This window comes from Mesocricetus auratus, unplaced genomic scaffold, assembly GCF_017639785.1.
Source record: "Mesocricetus auratus isolate SY011 unplaced genomic scaffold, BCM_Maur_2.0 Super-Scaffold_100025, whole genome shotgun sequence".
Lineage (NCBI taxonomy): Eukaryota > Metazoa > Chordata > Mammalia > Rodentia > Cricetidae > Mesocricetus > Mesocricetus auratus.
Genome location: NW_024429206.1, coordinates 9,662,784 through 9,680,217, shown reverse-complemented (window position 1 = coordinate 9,680,217; position 17,434 = coordinate 9,662,784). Strand labels below are relative to the sequence as shown.

Sequence of the window (17,434 nt, the reverse complement as noted above, 5' to 3'; positions counted from 1 at the left end):
AGCCAGAGGGTAGACCTCTGCACCATGCGGGGTTCTCGGGTTTCCATTCTCAGGCTCACCCGATAGGTAAAATCCAGCAGCCAGCGTCTGTTTCCCTCTCCCACTCAGAGCCTGCTTCACTCTTCCAAAAGACTGGACATAAGCCGCGTGCTGCCTCGGCTCCGGAGTGTTTACAAACAGCCACTCCCAGAAAGCAGGTCTCCGCACACCAGGCCTTTCTGCCATACCAGCTGTAGCAGCAGGTCATTAGGGGCCACCCCTGCGTGAGCCCCAGTGCGCCAGGAGCTGCGTGCCTGCGCACTTGACATGTATTGTCTCCCTGAGCCTCCTGTCGTTATTTTATTCATTGTGCGTAGACAAAAAAGAGAAAAGGAGACTCACAGAGATGAACGAATTTGGCTGAGGTCTCCGCCAGGTTCAACCCAGGCAATCAGATTGCGTGAGCGAGCGCCACACAGGCTCCGTCAAGTACATCCGAAGAGCAGTTAGCAAAGAAGCCCCCAGGCGAGGGCTGCGTGCCCAACCATTTGACTTTTCAACGCAATGTTGTTATCTACCGAGTTCACACTTGAGGGCCGTGCAATCAAATTATATACACACACACACACACACACGAGAGAGAGAGAGAGAGAGAGAGAGAGAGAGAGAGAGAGAGAGAGAGAGAGAGAGAGAGAGAGAGAGAGAGAGAGAGAGAGAGAGAGAGAGAGAGAGAGAGAGAGAGAGAGAGAGAGAGAGAGAGAGAGAGAGAGAGAGAGCTCTATTATAAAGCAGGTGGGCTCCCAAGGCGCCAGCAGGACCCAGGTGAGTCAGGTAAAATGAGGCGCAGCCCCTCCGGAGCCCACGTTGAACGAGCGAACGGGATTCTCAGGATCTTCTACTTGGAGTGCCTCCAGGCTAGCCAGCTGGCGATGTTACAAAGACTGGCTCAGCTTGTCCTAACTCAATTAACTAAGCTGGGCTGAGCCGGCTGAGCTAAACTCAACAAGTATTTTTTTAAGTGCTAAGCTGGCTTCAGGGAAATAGAGAGCAGTAGGCACTCGACTTTCACTCGGCCCCTCAGGAACTGTCTGCGCCTTAAGTAGATATAGTACAGCGCCGATACCGTATTTTCCAAATCAGCACCACCTTAGTAATTTGTCTTAACCACCATTCCTCCTGCGCTATTTACTGACTTCGTATTTTTCTTTAAAGGCATTGACAGTGGAGGCCAGGGAATTGGTTAGTTGGCAGAGTGCTTGCCTAGCATGCCCAAGGTCCTGGGTTTGATCCTCAGCGTAACACTAGGGAAGTGGAGTTCTGGATCATCCTTAGCTAAACTAGCCACTTCGAAGCCAAGCTGAGCTAGCCCAGACTCTGATTCCCAAATAAAATGTTAGCATCCTTTACCAAACTTAATTTCTGCTTTTATTTAGTGAGGTGAGGTCGACATGCCACCAAATCCACACTTTCAAGAGAACAGTTCAGAAATGATGACTGCTTAGTTCCAATACATCTTCGCCACCCCCAAATTAAGCCATACAACCGTGAAGCGGTCTCCACCCACATGGTCCTCTTCTGGCCTCTCTGGAAGCTGCATCTCTGCCTCCTACCCAGTGAGATCTTTATTCTGGGCATATCTGTGAGTGGGTTCATGCAATGTTTACATCCGAGTGTGGCTTCCTCTGCTTAGCATAGTGTGTCTCAGGTCATGCCTAGAAAGATCCGTTTTAAAAAGAAAATTTGTATATCTGCCACGAAGAAGAGACTTGCATTTTCCTGACACACAATAAAGCATACTGTGGGAATTAAAAATGTCCCCTGGGTAACATATGAAGCCATCCTTGGGACTCTCAGATGTAAAACCCCCTGGGTTCTAGGAGTGGCTGGTTTTGAGTTCAACTCTTACCTCAGCCTTCTGAGCCTCCTGCTCCAGCCTCATTTTCCTCATTTTATTTATTTATTTATTTATTTATTTATTTATTTATTTATTTATTTATTTTTTGGTTTTTCGAGACAGGGTTTCTCTGTGGCTTTGGAGGCTGTCCCGGAACTCACTTTGTAGACCAAGCTGGCCTCGAACTCACAGAGATCCGCCTGCCTCTGCCTCCCGAGTGCTGGGATTAAAGGCGTGCACCACCAACGCCCGGCTTTCCTCATTTTAAAATGGTTTCATTTACAACTCCTTCTACTATCGTGGCCAGTCATCAGGATTAAAGCCACCAGGACAATGTCTTAGGGTTTCTATTGCTGGGACTGTGATAGACACCATAACCAAAAGCAACTTAAGGGAGGAGAGGGTTAGTGTCACCCCACAGTTTCATATCACATCTGTCACTGAGGGAGGCAGGCCAGGAACCTGGAGGCAGGAGTTGCTGCAGAGGCCATGGAGGGTGCTGCCCACTGGCTTGCTCCTCATGGTTCGCTCAGCCCACTTTCTTATAGAACCCAGGACTCCCAGCCCAGGGATGGCCCCACCCACAGTAGACTGGACCCTCCCCCATCCATCAGTAATTAAGACTTGCCTACAGGCTAATCAGATGGAGGCATTGTCTCAGTTGACAGTCCCTCTTCCCAGGGATTCTAACTTGTGTTAAGTTGGCATAAAACGAACCAGGAGTGCTGTGGGGTCCTTGTTGATGACTGGTGGGTAGGGGGAGTACCAGCCCAGGGAAGACTGACTGACAATGCACACACTTCATGTGCCCAGGAGCCTTCCACACGTCATCTCCTCTGACCCCTTCTACCTCCCAAGAAACAAATGCTACTGTTGCACCCATTTTGCTGATTGTAAAGCAGAGGCAGAGGGGAGTAGAACCAGAAGGCAAGAGGCTACACAGTTCAAGACTTACACTGCGGGAGAGTTAAATGGGGGGGTTAAGACAGACCTCTCTGGAAGGAAAGGGCTACTGCTGAGCCCAGCCGGCCCAGCCCTGGGGACCAACCCTGGACGCTGCTTCAGACCTGGCTGAAGCAGCGCCCTCCTTCAGATTACCCTGAACGTGGCTCCCTGAGAAGTCAAGTCACCTTTGACCTCCACATCCTTTCTGGGTGGCCTTTGGCGGTGAGCCGGCTCCCCCAGCCCTTCCTGAGCCCACTGCATTCTGACAGGTCCCAAGCTGGAACCCCCCCCCCCCCCCCCCCGATCTTTAGCCTTTGTATGACCCCATATGGCATCTAAGCCCTCAGCATCCTCGTGGAACTTCTTGCTAATGACCCTGGAACCAAACTGGGCTGATCTCAAGTTCAAATGTGACTCTCAGCACCTGACACAGTTTCAGAGTGCGTGGGTATGCTGGTCAGTTTCCACTTGTCTGTTTATCAAGCTAAGATCGTATGGGAAGCGGGAACCTCAACCGAGGCAAACGAAACATAGCAAAACAAAGTGCTTCCGTGCGGTTGACTCGGGGGCAAGCCTGAGGGGCATTTTCTAAATCAGTGATGGATGCCAGGAGGCCCAGCACACTGGGAGAAGGGCCACCACTGAGCAGGTGGCCCTGGGTTGTATAGGAAAAGCAAGCCAAGGGGACCGTGAACAACCTGAATTTCGTTTCCGGGATCCACGTGGCAGGAAAGGACTGGCTTCTGCAAACTGTCCTCTGATCACCGCGTTGGCATCATGGCATATGTACATGTGTGCGTGCGTGTGTGTATTTGCACATGTGTGCATGTACACACACATACACACACAAACAAACAAATTAAAAGAAAGAAATGGCTTTAATCCCAGTAGGCAGAGGCAGGTGTATCTCAGAGAGTTTGGGGCCAGCCTGGTCTACAGAGTTTCAGGTCAGCCAGGGCTATACAGAGAGACACTGTCTCAAAACAAAAGCCCAAGAAACAACAACAAAAAAGAAAAATTTAAAAGGTGATTTTTAATCATTGTATTTGATATATTTATATATATATTTATGTTTTGCCTGCATATATATCCGTATACCATGTACCTGGTGCCTGTGGAGGCCAGAAAAAGGCATTGGGTCCCTTGGAACTAGAGTTACAGGTGGTTGTGAGCTGCCATGTGGATGCTGGGAATTGAACCTGTGTCCTCTGGAAGAACAGATAACTGTTGAGTCATCCTTGTAGCCCAGAAAAAAAAATGAAGCAAAATTGAAAAAAGGAAAAAACCCCAGCTGGACATGGTGGTGCACACCTATAATCCCAGCACTCAGAAGATGGAGGCCAGCCTGAGCTACATGAGTCCCCCATCTCAAATGCTAGCCTCAGCTACCTCCACAAAAAATGAATCAAAGATAAAATTTGGACATTATATTGTAGTCCTGTAACACATTCAGTTATGATATGAAAGTTCAACAATAGGATTTCCCAGCAACAATAAATAATAATAAACTGTAGCAAGAGAAAAGACAGAGATAGTGAGTATGCGTGGCAGTGAGATCCCACCTGGTTCTGCTTCCTGCACGGGAGACCTGAGGTCCGTGTTAGCATCCCTGCTTCCCTGCACCCACAGCTTCTGTTACCTAAGGCTAACTGTGGTCTGAGAACATGATGTGGGAAATTCCAGAGATTAAAAAATTCATAAGCTTTTAATAATTACCACGACAACATAATTCTCGGAACTGCATTATCATTTGTTACTGTGTCTAATCTCTCATTGTGCCTAGTTTAGAAGCTAAACTTGGGGGCGAGAGAGAGGGGTCTCAGTGGTTAAGAGCATTGGCTGCTTTTTCAGAGGAAAGGGGTTCAGTTCCCAGCACCCATGTTGGGCAGCTTGTGACCATCTGTAAATTCAGACCCAGCTTATAAAACAAACCTCCTCGGACCTCCAGAGCACCTGCACACATGGTCTCTCTTTCCCTCTCCCCCCTCCTTTCTCTCTCTCACACATACACACACATATACACACACCACACACACACCTACACACACAGAGAGAGAGAAAGAAAGAGAGAGAGAGAGAGAGAGAGAGAGAGAGAGAGAGAGAACAAATAAAATAAAACGTCCCGTACTGTGCTGTATTGAAGGAATTCAAGAAGTAGAAACTTGAGTCAAATTGCCGTCAGCCGGACTCTGGGCTCCTGTGTTTCTCTTCCAGGACTATTTTTGGTGAGTATTCAGAGACTGCACACACCAAAGTGTTTGGGATTTGAGATGCGAGCCTGAGAATGATTAAAATTAACCGCTGATGAGCATGCCCAGAATAGCTCTGTGTGTGCGTGCTTTGCATGTGCATGTATGAGCAAGTGTGTGTGTGTCTGTGTGTGTGTGCGCGTGCACGTACGTGTGTATACATCCCGTGGTGTGTCTACAAGGCAGACCTGCCCTCAGGTGACCTCACCGCTGTCCACAGGTGGAGATGGAGATGAATGCCATCACATGGCCTGTGTGACTATGTGCTCCCCACTTCCTTCAAAGTCTAGCCTTTTCCCTCTCCCCAGGGACCCTGGCATGGCCGCTCTCTGGACTCCTAGAGTAGGGGATAACAAACAAGTTTCTCCCTAAATGTCCACTAGGATGGAGCAAGCAGGAACTGCCCAGAGCACCGTGGGGAGGGCCAGGGTAAGGCACTGAGCCCATCTCTGAGGCTGTGGACCATCCGCTCACCCGCTGTGCTCACCCGCTGTGGCTGGCTCTGACATGAATTTATTCCCTCACAGATCCAGCCACCGGAGCTCTGAAATCCAGGGCAACGGGACCACATTCCCTGCAGAGTCTTCAGGGAGGAGCTTGGCTTTGGCATCTGTGTGGCTGTGGCTGCAGCATGTCCACTCTGTCCCCATCTTCTCTAGATGTGTGTGCCCCCCACAGATTTGCCACAATTCTCCCCACCTCATTGAGGAAGCATCAAGCTTGGTAGTTCAGGCCTTCTCTATTACCTATTCCAGAGGCTGAGGCAGGAGGATCACAAGTTCAAGGCCTGCCTAGACTTCATAGTTCAAGACCAACTTAGTGAGACTCTCAAAATCAAAATGGAAAGGAGGGTTGGGGCTGTAGTTCGGTGGCAGAGTGCTTGCCTGGCATGTGTGGAGATTTGGGTTCGATTCCCAGTATTGGAAAAAGGAGGATGAGGAAGGGGAGAGGAGAAGGAAGGCCTCATTTAACTACATTTATTTACAAAAGCTGTTATTCACCAGTTTGGGGCATTAGAACTTAGCATGTCTCTTAGGGTAGGGGCTATTCAAGCCTTAACAGATGTCATGAGTTAGTGACATCTCCTGTGGTGAGCAAGAAAAGTCAGTCATCGTCGTCATCCTGTCCCACCCCCCCACCCCCAACCTCCCTCCACCCCCCAACCCCGTCCTCCCCCCACCCCCACCCCCGCCACCAATGGCTAAGCCTGTGGAAGTTCATTTGGTTATAGTTAAACGGCGATGAGCTCAGGCTGCCATGCTGATTGCTGATCAGTTAGTTTTTGCTTTACCCATCTATGATCTATCATCAATTCCCCCTTTTAAGAGGTTCAGAAGTTATATGAGGCAGGAATTATAGCTCAAGGCCATTGCATCTCTGTACCACTGAGCCCCGTAGTTAACTCTCCATGCTTGCTGAGGTTAGACCATGCAGAGGACCTGTGACCTTCCAAGGGCTTTTGAGGTACAATTGGTTGTACCCAGAAGGCTGACCCCTCAGACTTGCTCGCCTGCACTGGGTCTACCCAGATCTTTCTCATACTCAGAGTCTTGCTTGTATAGGAGAGAGTGTGTGTGTGTGTTCGGTGGTCTCCCACTAATAGGATGGCACTGTAATTGCTTAGCAAGATTACAACATCAGGACCATCCATCAAGCTCTGCTCCTAATGGAATATGGTGTCCTGAACAAGGAGGGCAGCGTCATAATGTGGGGTGTCTGTAGTCTGCTTTCTAGCTATGAGCTATGGAGCTGAAATGATAGCTCGATCGATGTAGAGACACTAAAATATAGCCCTGTGAATCTGCGCATCCGTAAAAACCAGTTATTGACAACCCTGAGTGGATGGATCTCAGACCAGCTCTTTTAGGCCTGATCGGGTGTTCTCTTCTCTCTCTCTCTCTCTCTCTCTCTCTCTCTCTCTCTCTCTCTCTCTCTCTCTCTCTCTCTCTCTCTCTCTCTCTCTCTCCCTCCCTCCCAAGAGGGATGGAAATGCAGCTGACTGTTTTCACAGTCTGCACGACAACAGACCACCACCTAACAAGCTCCAAGTTCAAGTTCCACTCTGCGGAACTGCAAGGGAGAAATCAGCTCTCAGGGGCCTTCCCAATTACAGCAAAGCTTCTTGCCTGCCTGCCTGGTTTCCCTACACCAAGCCTGCCAGTGGGCCAAGAGGTAGGAAGCCTGTCACTTGGCCTAGGCTCTCTGTCTCACTGAGTGACCTTGAAAGCAGCTTCTCCATTGTGACTTCTGTTGCAATCCATCTTGCTGCCTGCAGAGTTCCAGTGTGAACTAGACAAACATCTATAGCTTCACATCTCACCCACCCAGCCCCAGGAAGACTTACGCTATTAAGACCCAGAGAATGGAACATGAAGCCATTACTTTTTTTCTGCCTTGTGTGTTATTAATTTGTGGGAATTTTGAATAATAGCAAAAAATGAATCGGTTTACACAGCTGAGTTCCCTCTCAGGACCTCCAAGCCCTTCTGGAGGAGTTGTACTGCTTCTCACTCCTTCTGTGGAGTGGGGATTGGCACAAACAAGGAACCAGGATGGCCTCAAAGGGGTCACAGCCCCAATCTGTTACGAGGGACCCCACTGAGGCACAGAGGCAAGGTACACCGAGGCTCCAGCACAGTGATAAAGCCACACCCTGGGCCATCCTCCTCCTCCACACACCAGGAAGTCAGCTGCTTTCCTCCTTTCGGACCATGCACCTGCCTGCCGAGAGTGGGGCTTGGCATACACACGCTTCCATTCTCCCAGACACCAGCATCAGGATCACTGTGCTCTGAAGATGTTCAGGATCCCAAGGACCCCAGCCATTAGGTTTCCTGCTTATCATTAGTTTAATGTCTGACTTTCCCTCACCAACGATGAGTTCACAACAGAGAAAGCCTCTCCATTTGTTTTTATTATTATTACTGTGATTCTAGCCGTAAAGGAAGACACACAGTAGAAGTGGAAAGATGTATGGGATGGATGGATGGATTAATAAAGGATGGGTGGATAGATGAACAAATGGTAGGATGACTAGATACTAGGTGGATCATGTATAGATAAATGGATAAATGATAGATTAGATAGATAGATAGAGGATGGCTGCATAGATGGATGGATGAATAGATGAATGGAAGGAAAGATGGATAAATAGATAGATGATGATAGATGGATGAATAGATATATGCATGAATGATGGATGGGTAGATAGATGAATACAAGGAAGGATAGATAGACACTAGGAGGATAATGGATAGATAAATGGATGGACCTGGGGTGGATGATAGATAGGCAATGAATAGATAATGACTGGACGGATGATAGACAGATGGATGGATGGATGGATGGATGGATGGATGGATGGACAGACAGACGGGTGGGTGGGTAGATGGATGAATGTATAGATGGATGGGTGGGTGGATGATGGATGATGGACAGATGGACAAATAGTTGGGTGGGTTGATGGGTAAAAGGATGGATGGGTGAACAGGTGGATGGATGGATGGATGGATGGATGGGTGGGTGGATGAGTGGAAGTGAGGATAGATGGATAGTTATCTTCCCTCTCACTGCTAAGTTGGTTAACTCTATTGTTGCTGCTGCTGACTCCTTCAGTGATATCAGGACCAGCCTTTCCAGGCTTCCATTGTTGACCAAAGACCAGAATTCTTTGGAAACCTTCCAGGTTTTCAGTATTAGATTGGACTGCTGAGGAGCTAAGCATCATGGACTGAGCAACGGTTGGGTTCTCAGCCTCTCCAGTTAGAGCCACCTTGATACTATTCCAAATGCTGAGGTTCCCAGCCTCAAGGACTGGGAACCTACTGGGTTCTCAGTCTCTCAGGTGTGATTCAACTGTAGTCACTATGTTGAACTAAGCTGAATTAATACATTATCTTAATGTATAAATTCATCCTGTTAATTCTGTTTCTCTAGAGAAACCTGGCTGATAAAAGATCAGCGAAATCCGTGTCAGAAGGGAACTAACTACCCCCCAAGTCTCTAAGTAGACCCCTCCTTTGCTTCTCCCTAGCTTCTGATGGTGGCCATCGATCCCCAGTATTCCTTGGCTTGCCGCTGCATCATTAGTCTCTGCCTCCCCCATCACATGGCTTCTCCAGAGTGTTTGCATACTTGCATTGCTTTCCTTCCAAGAACAGTAGTCAGTTGGAGCATAGGCCCTCCGTCCTCCAACCTGACCTCACCTTAACAAGATATATCCTGTGTCCAAACAAGTTCACACCCTGAGGTCCCGTGAGTTAGGTCCACCATACAGAGGCGTGCATTCTCTAGATGCCTGCAGAGGGTCACAAGGAACACTCGGGATGACGGTGGTGGTGGTGGGCTTGTTCATCATAGCAGGGATCCAGAGGTGGCCTCCGTGTCTGTGACTAGGGGATAATCGAAGTGATATCTGCAGATGTTAGATAGGACACAGGAGACAGAACTCGATCCCAAGCCACTGGTTTTGCATGTATCATCTCAGACGAGCTTAAGAATGCAATGAAACTCTAAACAGCAGGAACGACTTGGAGATGGACAACTCTTCCATGGACACTGGTTTTTAATTCCATGCTCAGAGTAACACTGTTTCCCGATCCAGAAAAGTGGGCTGGAAGGACTTTAGGAATAGAGGAAAGTAATAGCTACAACACAGAGACACAAGAGGGCCCTCGAGCAGGCAGTAACTGCGTAGTGTAAACAGAAACAGGGGTCCTGGGAGTGTGCTCAAGTGGGTTCCAAAATTTGCAAAGAGGGAATGTTCATGACGACAGTGGCACGGACGGGAGACCCAGCAGGGACATTTGATCTACCGATGACCACACAGAGGAAGGGGACCCTGAGTGGGGAGGGTATCGGCAGAAGGAACCACCCTCAACTCTGAGCTATGTCAAGCGCCCCACCTCCCACCCACGCCCACTTTTCTGTCCTCACTTTGGATCGGGTCTGGGGTGCTGGATCTTCACGAAGACTTGTGGAGGGCCTGCCCTGGGTGTCATGTGACTTTCAGAATCACTGGCTACAAAGAGAAACACCTGCAAAGAACGCCTCCAGACGTGGGGAGAGCAATGCAAAATCGCATTTGGAATTCACTGGTTTAGAGTTTAATATGCCCCTCCCCACTTGTAGAAATGAAGCCCACGGCTTCACACATGTTCAGCATGCCCTTTACCATTGGTCTCTGCCCTCAGCCCCTCTCCCCGATAAGGGTCCTGCCCCATAATATAGCTCTGAGGCCCAAAAGAAAGCCTGCTGTAGGTCCCATTCCTATCCCAGGCCTGTAATCCTAGCACTCAGGATTGGATGTCGAAAAATGAGAAGTCAGAGATCACCTTCTGCTATGTCGTGAGTTCAAAGCTAGCTCTGGGAAAAAAGGAAGGGAAGGGTGGGGAGCAGTAGGTGGCGGCGGGGCGGGGGGTTTATTTCTCCTCTTCCAGGGAAGGAAACTGAGACCCAGAGGGCTCCCCATCCAGGCGAGCATCGCACTTCCACTGCAGGAACACTCCCTGCCCAGAGGCATTCTGCAGTCACAGAGGACGGGAACTCATGTCTCTAGCCGGAACCCGTCCCGCAGGGCTCAGCGCTCTGTTCCAGTCTTTTACTTCGTCCCTGTCAGCAACTTCTTCATTTCCACAAACTGTACCATTAAACCAATGGCTTTGGGAGCTCCCTGCTGGCTTCAGCGTCCAAGCTGTTCCTTAGTGAGAAATTCCAGGAACCCAAGCCCATGGGGCAATACTTCCCAACGCCATCTTGGTTCAGGATGGCAAAGAGAAACAAATACACACACACACACACACACACACACACACACACACACACACACACACGCTGAACTGAATGTGGCGTCCTCCTTGAGTAGTCAATACCCCCATCAGGTGAGATCCTGCACGAGTCCCTTGCAAGAAGGGTTAGCTGGGCTCCATGGGTACAAGCTTCAGAGTGGGGGTTGAGACAGACAGCCTCTTTCGGTTAGTCAATCAGCAGCTGCAAGGGATGCGTAGGAAGGAGCTAAAATTATTTGTTCCTTTTCTTTCTCAGAACAGCAGCATCGTGGCTCAGAGGGCAGCTGTCTCGCAGCCACTGCATGGGAGCATTTTGCAGGCTCCTAGGTGCCCCAGGATTCCTTTCCCATCTCATTCCCTTCCTGTCCGAAGTTGGGGGTGAGAATCCTGGGCCAGTGGGTGGACAAAAACAAGCTGCCAAATGGCCCCCATGAAACTCAGCCAAGTGCATGCTGGTGGATGTCCCCAGGCTCCTGGGGCAGCAGCCTGAGGAAGGCCACACCCTGGAAAGTCACAGAGGGCCCACTGCCCCTGCTTTTACTTCACCCCTCCCATGGGAAAAGACACTCAAGTCTTCCAAGGAGGAGAAGGAGGGAGGAGATAGAGGAGGATGGAGAGAGAAGAAGGAGGAGAAGGAGGAGGGGGAGGAGGGGGAGGAGGGGGAGGAGGGGGAAGAGGGAGAGGAGGGGGAGGAGGGGGAGGAGAGGGAGGAGGGGGAGGAGGGGGAAGAGGGGGAGGAGGGGGAGGAGGGGGAGGAGGGGGAGGAGGGGGAGGAGGGGGAGGAGGGGGAGGAGGGGGAGGAGGGGGAGGTCTCCTTTTCCAGAATCTGCTGTTTGTGCAAAGCCTAGCCAAGGGCCACTTTTATCCAGGCCTGGAGCAGGCAGGTTGAGGCAGGTTTTAAAAAGCACTTTATGAGGCTTTCAAAGGTACCCACGGGGAAAGGAAGTGAAAGGAGTTGGGGGGTGGGCGCGGGAGCAGTGATGCTGGAGGAACAGCATCTTTATTTCTAGCCCCGCCTGAGCGGCTTCTTGACAGTTACCACTCTGGTTTTGCTGAGTCAGAAGAACCCCTCAGCTGCTTGCCGGAAACACAGCTGTTAGGCGAAAATAACCACAGAAGCCAGCAACATGTACCTTCCAGAAACCGCAAAACAAAAGAGAAAGATACAAGGTAATAAAAGAGGTACCGTGTGTGTGTGTGTGTGTGTGTGTGTGTGTGTGTGTGTGTCTTTCTCTCTCACACGCTTGTATCCTGATCTCTCAGAACCTGTGACTAGGACCTTATTTAATGGAACCATATTTTGAAAAAATAGCCTTTGCTAATCCTCCTGGATTCCCTGGGGAGTGCTAAATCCAGTGACAAGTGTCCTTGTGAGGCTGAGGTGGGGGACACGTAGAAGGCTAAAGAGAGGGTGGAGGTGACAACTGGCAGGGTACAGCCAAGAGTCGTCCACTCCAAAGACGGTTTACTACTACAGGAAACTAGTGGGGCTCAGAGTCCAAGCACTGGGTCATGCACCCCCACCTCACACCCCCAGCCCCCATGGAGGCAGCCATGACATCTGTTTTTTGTTTGTTTGGTTGGTTTTTTGTTTTGTTTTGTTTTGTTTTGCCAAAATTCTCTTCCTCTGGCAGCACAGACATTACTGACCAGGCTGGGTGGAGTTCAGGAGCAGCAGCACTGAGGACTCCCGGCATAAGGGAGGAGTCCTTCCTGGAGATCTGTCTCTGCCCCAGGCCAGGTGAGGCAGCTGAGAATGGAACCCCAGAGAACCAGACTGTGGGTTTGGATCTCAGCTCTGCCCTGCACTTGCTATGGGGTGAAGCATAAGCTAATGACTCTGTGTCTCCATTTCCTGTCTGTATACTGGGAAACACTGAGAAAGTTTCTGTAGAGTCCTTGCCTCATGTGTACGGAAGGCCGGGGTTTTGTCCCCAGCACTGGGCAAGGGGAGGCAGGGGGTTAGAAATTCCAGGTCATCCTTGGCTATATAGTGAGTTTGGAACCAGCCTAAGCCTCATGAGACCATTCGCAAATAATAAACAAACAATAAGTCTTCCTTATAGAGTAGCAAAGATGAAGCAAGTCTGTGTATTCCAAGCTGTGTTTGGAGGTGGCTTGTTCAACAGCTCTCATCTGTGTGCTGGGAGACCATCTCTCTCCACCCTTCTTACCCAAGGGGGAGGATTGTGATCTACACTGAGCCGGAATCCAGACTTTCTGATTCAAGTGTGTGATCCAGACCAAATGAGTTGAGCAGAGTGACTGGGTCACCCTTGGAGAAAGGCAACTCGATTGCTCTGGGCTCTGCCATGAGTGAGTTATCAGCTGCTGTCAAATGGCAGAGAGCAGAGATGTGGGCAGGGAGATCACTGACAGCCCTACCACGGAGGGAAAGACGCTGATGGGCCAACACGCGCCTCTTCTCACTCTCCTGTCTCTTTTGGATACTGCTGCAGTCTAAGCATGCTTTCTCTGGCACTTTGAGCTTTCTCTTTTTCTGCACCACCGATCCCTTCCACGTGTGGCTTTACCAGCATGCGGCCATGTGCTGGCCTCCAATTGCTGAACATGCTGCCTATGTCAAGGCATGGCCTCCCTTCCTCCGTCCGCATCCCTCTTCCCAGTGGCTGTCGAAGTTTCTAGCCTGCCCTGTTGTTTTCTCTCAAACACTGATAAAATTCTCCTGGTGCCTCCCACAGTCTATGTCTGAATTCTTTTACTCACAGGACCTAGAACTCTGGGGGAGAGCACCGATTCCCCAGTGACATGATGCCTAAGGTGGGACTCTCCCAAAGTTCCCAGTGGATACCTCTGGAGCAGGTGCCTTACCCCTGAGGCATCACCCACCCAACTTGGTGTGGTTATTTTTGATTCCTGTGTTTGCTTTTGTGTCCAGTTACCCCTGGCTCCCCATACTCTTATCTGTTTTTTTTCCCTTCCTTGTTCTTCAGTTTGAATGATGCCTGCCATGGCATTAAATGTATTGATATTGTATCAATATGCTATTAAACTAGTGAAAATCTTTAAATACTGATTTCCATCTCTAGCAGTTCCAATTTTTGCCTCTCCTCTTCCTTCTCTTCACCCTCTACTTCTTTATTTTTCAATCTCCACTCTGTGCGTGCATGCATGTGTGTGTGTGGTGTGTGCATGTGTGTGGTGTATGTGAGTATGTGTGTGTGTGTGGTATGTGTATGTGTCTGGTGTGTGCATGTGTGTGGTGTGTGTGAGTATGTGTGTGGGTGTGTGGTATGTGTGAGTATGTGTGTGGTATGTGTATATGTGGTGTGTGTGTGTGAGTATGCGTGCGGTGTGTGTGTAGTTCATGTATTATGTGCACCTACAGGCAGAGGCCGGAAGTCAACATCCAGTGTCTTCTTCAGGTGCTTCCTACCACATTTTTTAGAGATTTATTTTTTCTTATCTTTAGTAATGTGTGTATGATGTGTGTTTGCATGTGGGCAGGTACCCACAGAGGCAGTCAGCCCTTGGGTACCTCCTGAGCTGGAGTTACAGGTGGTTGTAAATCAACAAATATAGTAGTTGACAACAGAGCTCAGGTCCTTTGGAAGAACAGTAGAAGCACCTAAGTGCTATGCCATCTCTCCAGCCCCGGTGATAAAATCACTGAACCTAAAGCTCACTGACTCAACTAGTCTGGCAAGCTTGTGAGCCCCAGAGATCTCCTGTGTCTCCCCAGCTTTGGGATTGCAAGCAGTGTAACCATATCGGTCTTAGTTGGGTTTACAATTGCTGTGATAAAACACCGTGACCAAAAAGCAACTTAGGGAGGAAAGGGTTTGGCTTACACTTGCACGTCTGATGACTCCAGCTTGTAACAAGTTGGCACAAAACTAGCCAGTACAGCATCCTACTTTTACATGGAAGCTGGGAATTGAACTTGGGTCCTCATGCTTGCACAGCAAGCATTTACTGCACCATCTTCTTCATACCTCTGGCCTAATTTATGAAATTAGGCTCTGAGCATCTGGTATCTGTTTGTACTGCCTGATGATACTCTATGTAGGGAGCACATTTCTGTGCTTCTCCAGGTGTCCGGCCATTTTCACCAGTGCTGGACACTGTATGTGTCACACAATAGAAGGCCTGGTTTAGTTCTTTTCCTCAGAAGTTTTGTTCGGGCAGGTAGTTGAATTTACTTTCTGAGAAGCCCTGCCGCCTTCCCCCTCCCCCACACCGTGCACCCTCTCCCCAAGGCTGTTTTAGCCCTGCCACCGAGGTATAGACTCACCATAGTCTTCAGGAAATGCCTTGGCTGTTTAACCCATCGCTCCTGTTGTACTTGCTAGAACTTGAACGTCCCCAAACCCAGAAGAACTCCTGGAATGACTTGGCTCATGCCACCCCAGCGGCTGTGCTCTGCCAGCTTTGTAGCATATTGCCCAATGCCTGAGCAACTTGGCATTCAGTCTCTCACCCAATCAGTCCCCTGTGCCAATTTGTGGCACTATTAAGTGAGTGACTCTTTGGGATTTTGCCCCACAAACCTCTGTCTCATCATGGGAGGTCACACACTCTGCTGGGATCTGTCCCCATGTCACAACCTCAAGTGTCTGTCTTTCCAGGCAGAAATCTAGGCTCAGGTTTAGTTAGTTCGCAGGCCTCTTGTCAGAGCTCACAGCCAGTGAGCTGTAGCCAGTCTGCTTGTGTTCAGCTGGCAAGCAGCCCTGGGAGCAGACACCTTGGCCAGAGGCAGAATTGGACTGGCTATCTCGAATAGAGGGAAGACAAAAGCAATGTGAGCAAGCAAGAAAAAACTAGTAAGAGAGAGGGGCTAGGATGTAACTCAGTGGCAGAAGGCTCGCCTGGCACGTGTGAGGCCCTGCATTCCATCCCTGAACACACACACACACACACACACACACACACACACACACACACCACGCGCACACACACACACACAGAGACAGAGTGAGAGAATTAGAAGGGCCTAGAGAGATTTCTCAACATAAAAGTAATAGCCAAACAGCCTTGGAAATACACAGAGACTGCCGCAGCTCTGGAGACCCAGGGGAGCCCAGGGAAATTTCCACATGCCTGGATGGATTTGCTCCAAGGCCATAGAGTCCTTCTGATTTCTGAAAGACCTTGTCTGGCATGACCACAAGTGTGAGTTTACCTCTTGGCCAAAGAAGGGCAAGCTACTTTGGCTAATGGTCCTCACATTATGTTACTTTTTCCAGAAAGGAGACCAGGGGTGTGACTGCAGAAGTTACAGCCTGTTCCAGAAAGGGAGTCGAGCTTAACTCAGCAGCCTTAAGTAGGGTGGGGTTTGAACTCAGAGCCCTGTGCCGGCTTTCTGTTGTTGAACATCTAGACCTTTGTATTCCCTGTCCCCAGGCATGCTGCCCTGTCTGCCAACAGACCTTCACAGTAATCCCCCTGTAGGCTCACAGAAACAGCAGAATCTTCTCATCAGGCCAGAAATGCTAGTCGAGGGCTTGCTTACTGCATACAAAGCCCCGGGGCTGCTGACATTCAAGGAAGAGTTCCAGAGAATTAAGTTGGCTTGATGGTGAAGGGCAAGCTTGAACCTGTGTCCCAGGGGCAGCACATGAAGGGGGGGAAAAACGTGTCTATTCCTCTCCTGCTGAGTGCCAGGAAGAGAATGTTGTGGGGTGTTTTTTGAGAGGGAGTCCAAGGTGGCTGTGGGCTAGTTGGTTAAGCAGCCTAATCCCATCAACTATGGAGGTACAGGAAGAAAGATTCTCTGCAATTGTTCTGAAGAATTCCATTGCTTCCACTTTGCCTGGAGGCTAAAGTAAGTGTGTGTGTGTGTGTGTGTGTGTGTGTGTGTGTGTGTGTGTGTGTTTGCTCGAATGCTCACCTTCAAAAATCTCCACCTGAGATGAAGTTTTCCCCCAGTCCTGCTCTTTTTGCTGGTTCGCACTGGCTTCAGAGGTGGGCAATCTGAGATCTGGGACACGGACCAATGAGCCAGTGAGAAGTCAGGGACACAATTCAACACTGGAGCATCAAACTGGCCTGGGATGCTAGAGGACACATTTGATAGAGGAAACACAAAGGGGGAGAAGGAAAGGAGGAAAGAGAAAGGATGCAGGGGGAAGGGAAGAGAAAGGGTAACAACAGAGGAGGAGGAAAGAGAAGTGGAGAGGGAGAGGGTAGGAGAGACTCTGCCATCACCATCGTTTCTGAAACTTCAAAGCCCACCCCAAGTGACACACCTCCTAGTCCTTCCCAAACAGCTCTGCTCCCTGATGGTTAAAGTATTCCAACATATGAGCCAAAAGGAGCCTCTTTCTTATTCAAGCCCATCCTGCTTGAAGCACGTTTTGTTAAAACCCCTGTTGTTGGGACTGGAGAGATGACAGGAAGTTTGGTTTACAGCAAATTAGACAATTCCCAACCACCTGTAACTCCAGCTTCAGGGAATCTGAGAACTTCTGGCCTCCAAGGACACCCATGCTCTCATGGCATACATCCACACAAATACACATGCATACACATAAAATAAAAATAAATCTAATGGAACTTAAAAATAAAACAACACTTGTTGTCTGCTATTTTTTAGAGGAGTAACTTCCCAAAGAAATAAG

At 49.4% G+C, this 17,434-nt stretch overlaps 1 long non-coding RNA gene across 1 annotated transcript; it reads left to right on the top strand.

Annotated features, from left to right (window-relative positions):
- The first annotated feature begins 11,667 nt into the window (after nt 1–11,667).
- On the top strand, nt 11,668–13,884 carry LOC110342611. The gene is made up of 3 exons (XR_005871018.1): nt 11,668–12,023; nt 12,488–12,594; nt 13,583–13,884. It is a non-coding gene; the product is annotated as an uncharacterized LOC110342611 (long non-coding RNA).
- Nucleotides 13,885–17,434: the final 3,550 nt, after the last annotated feature.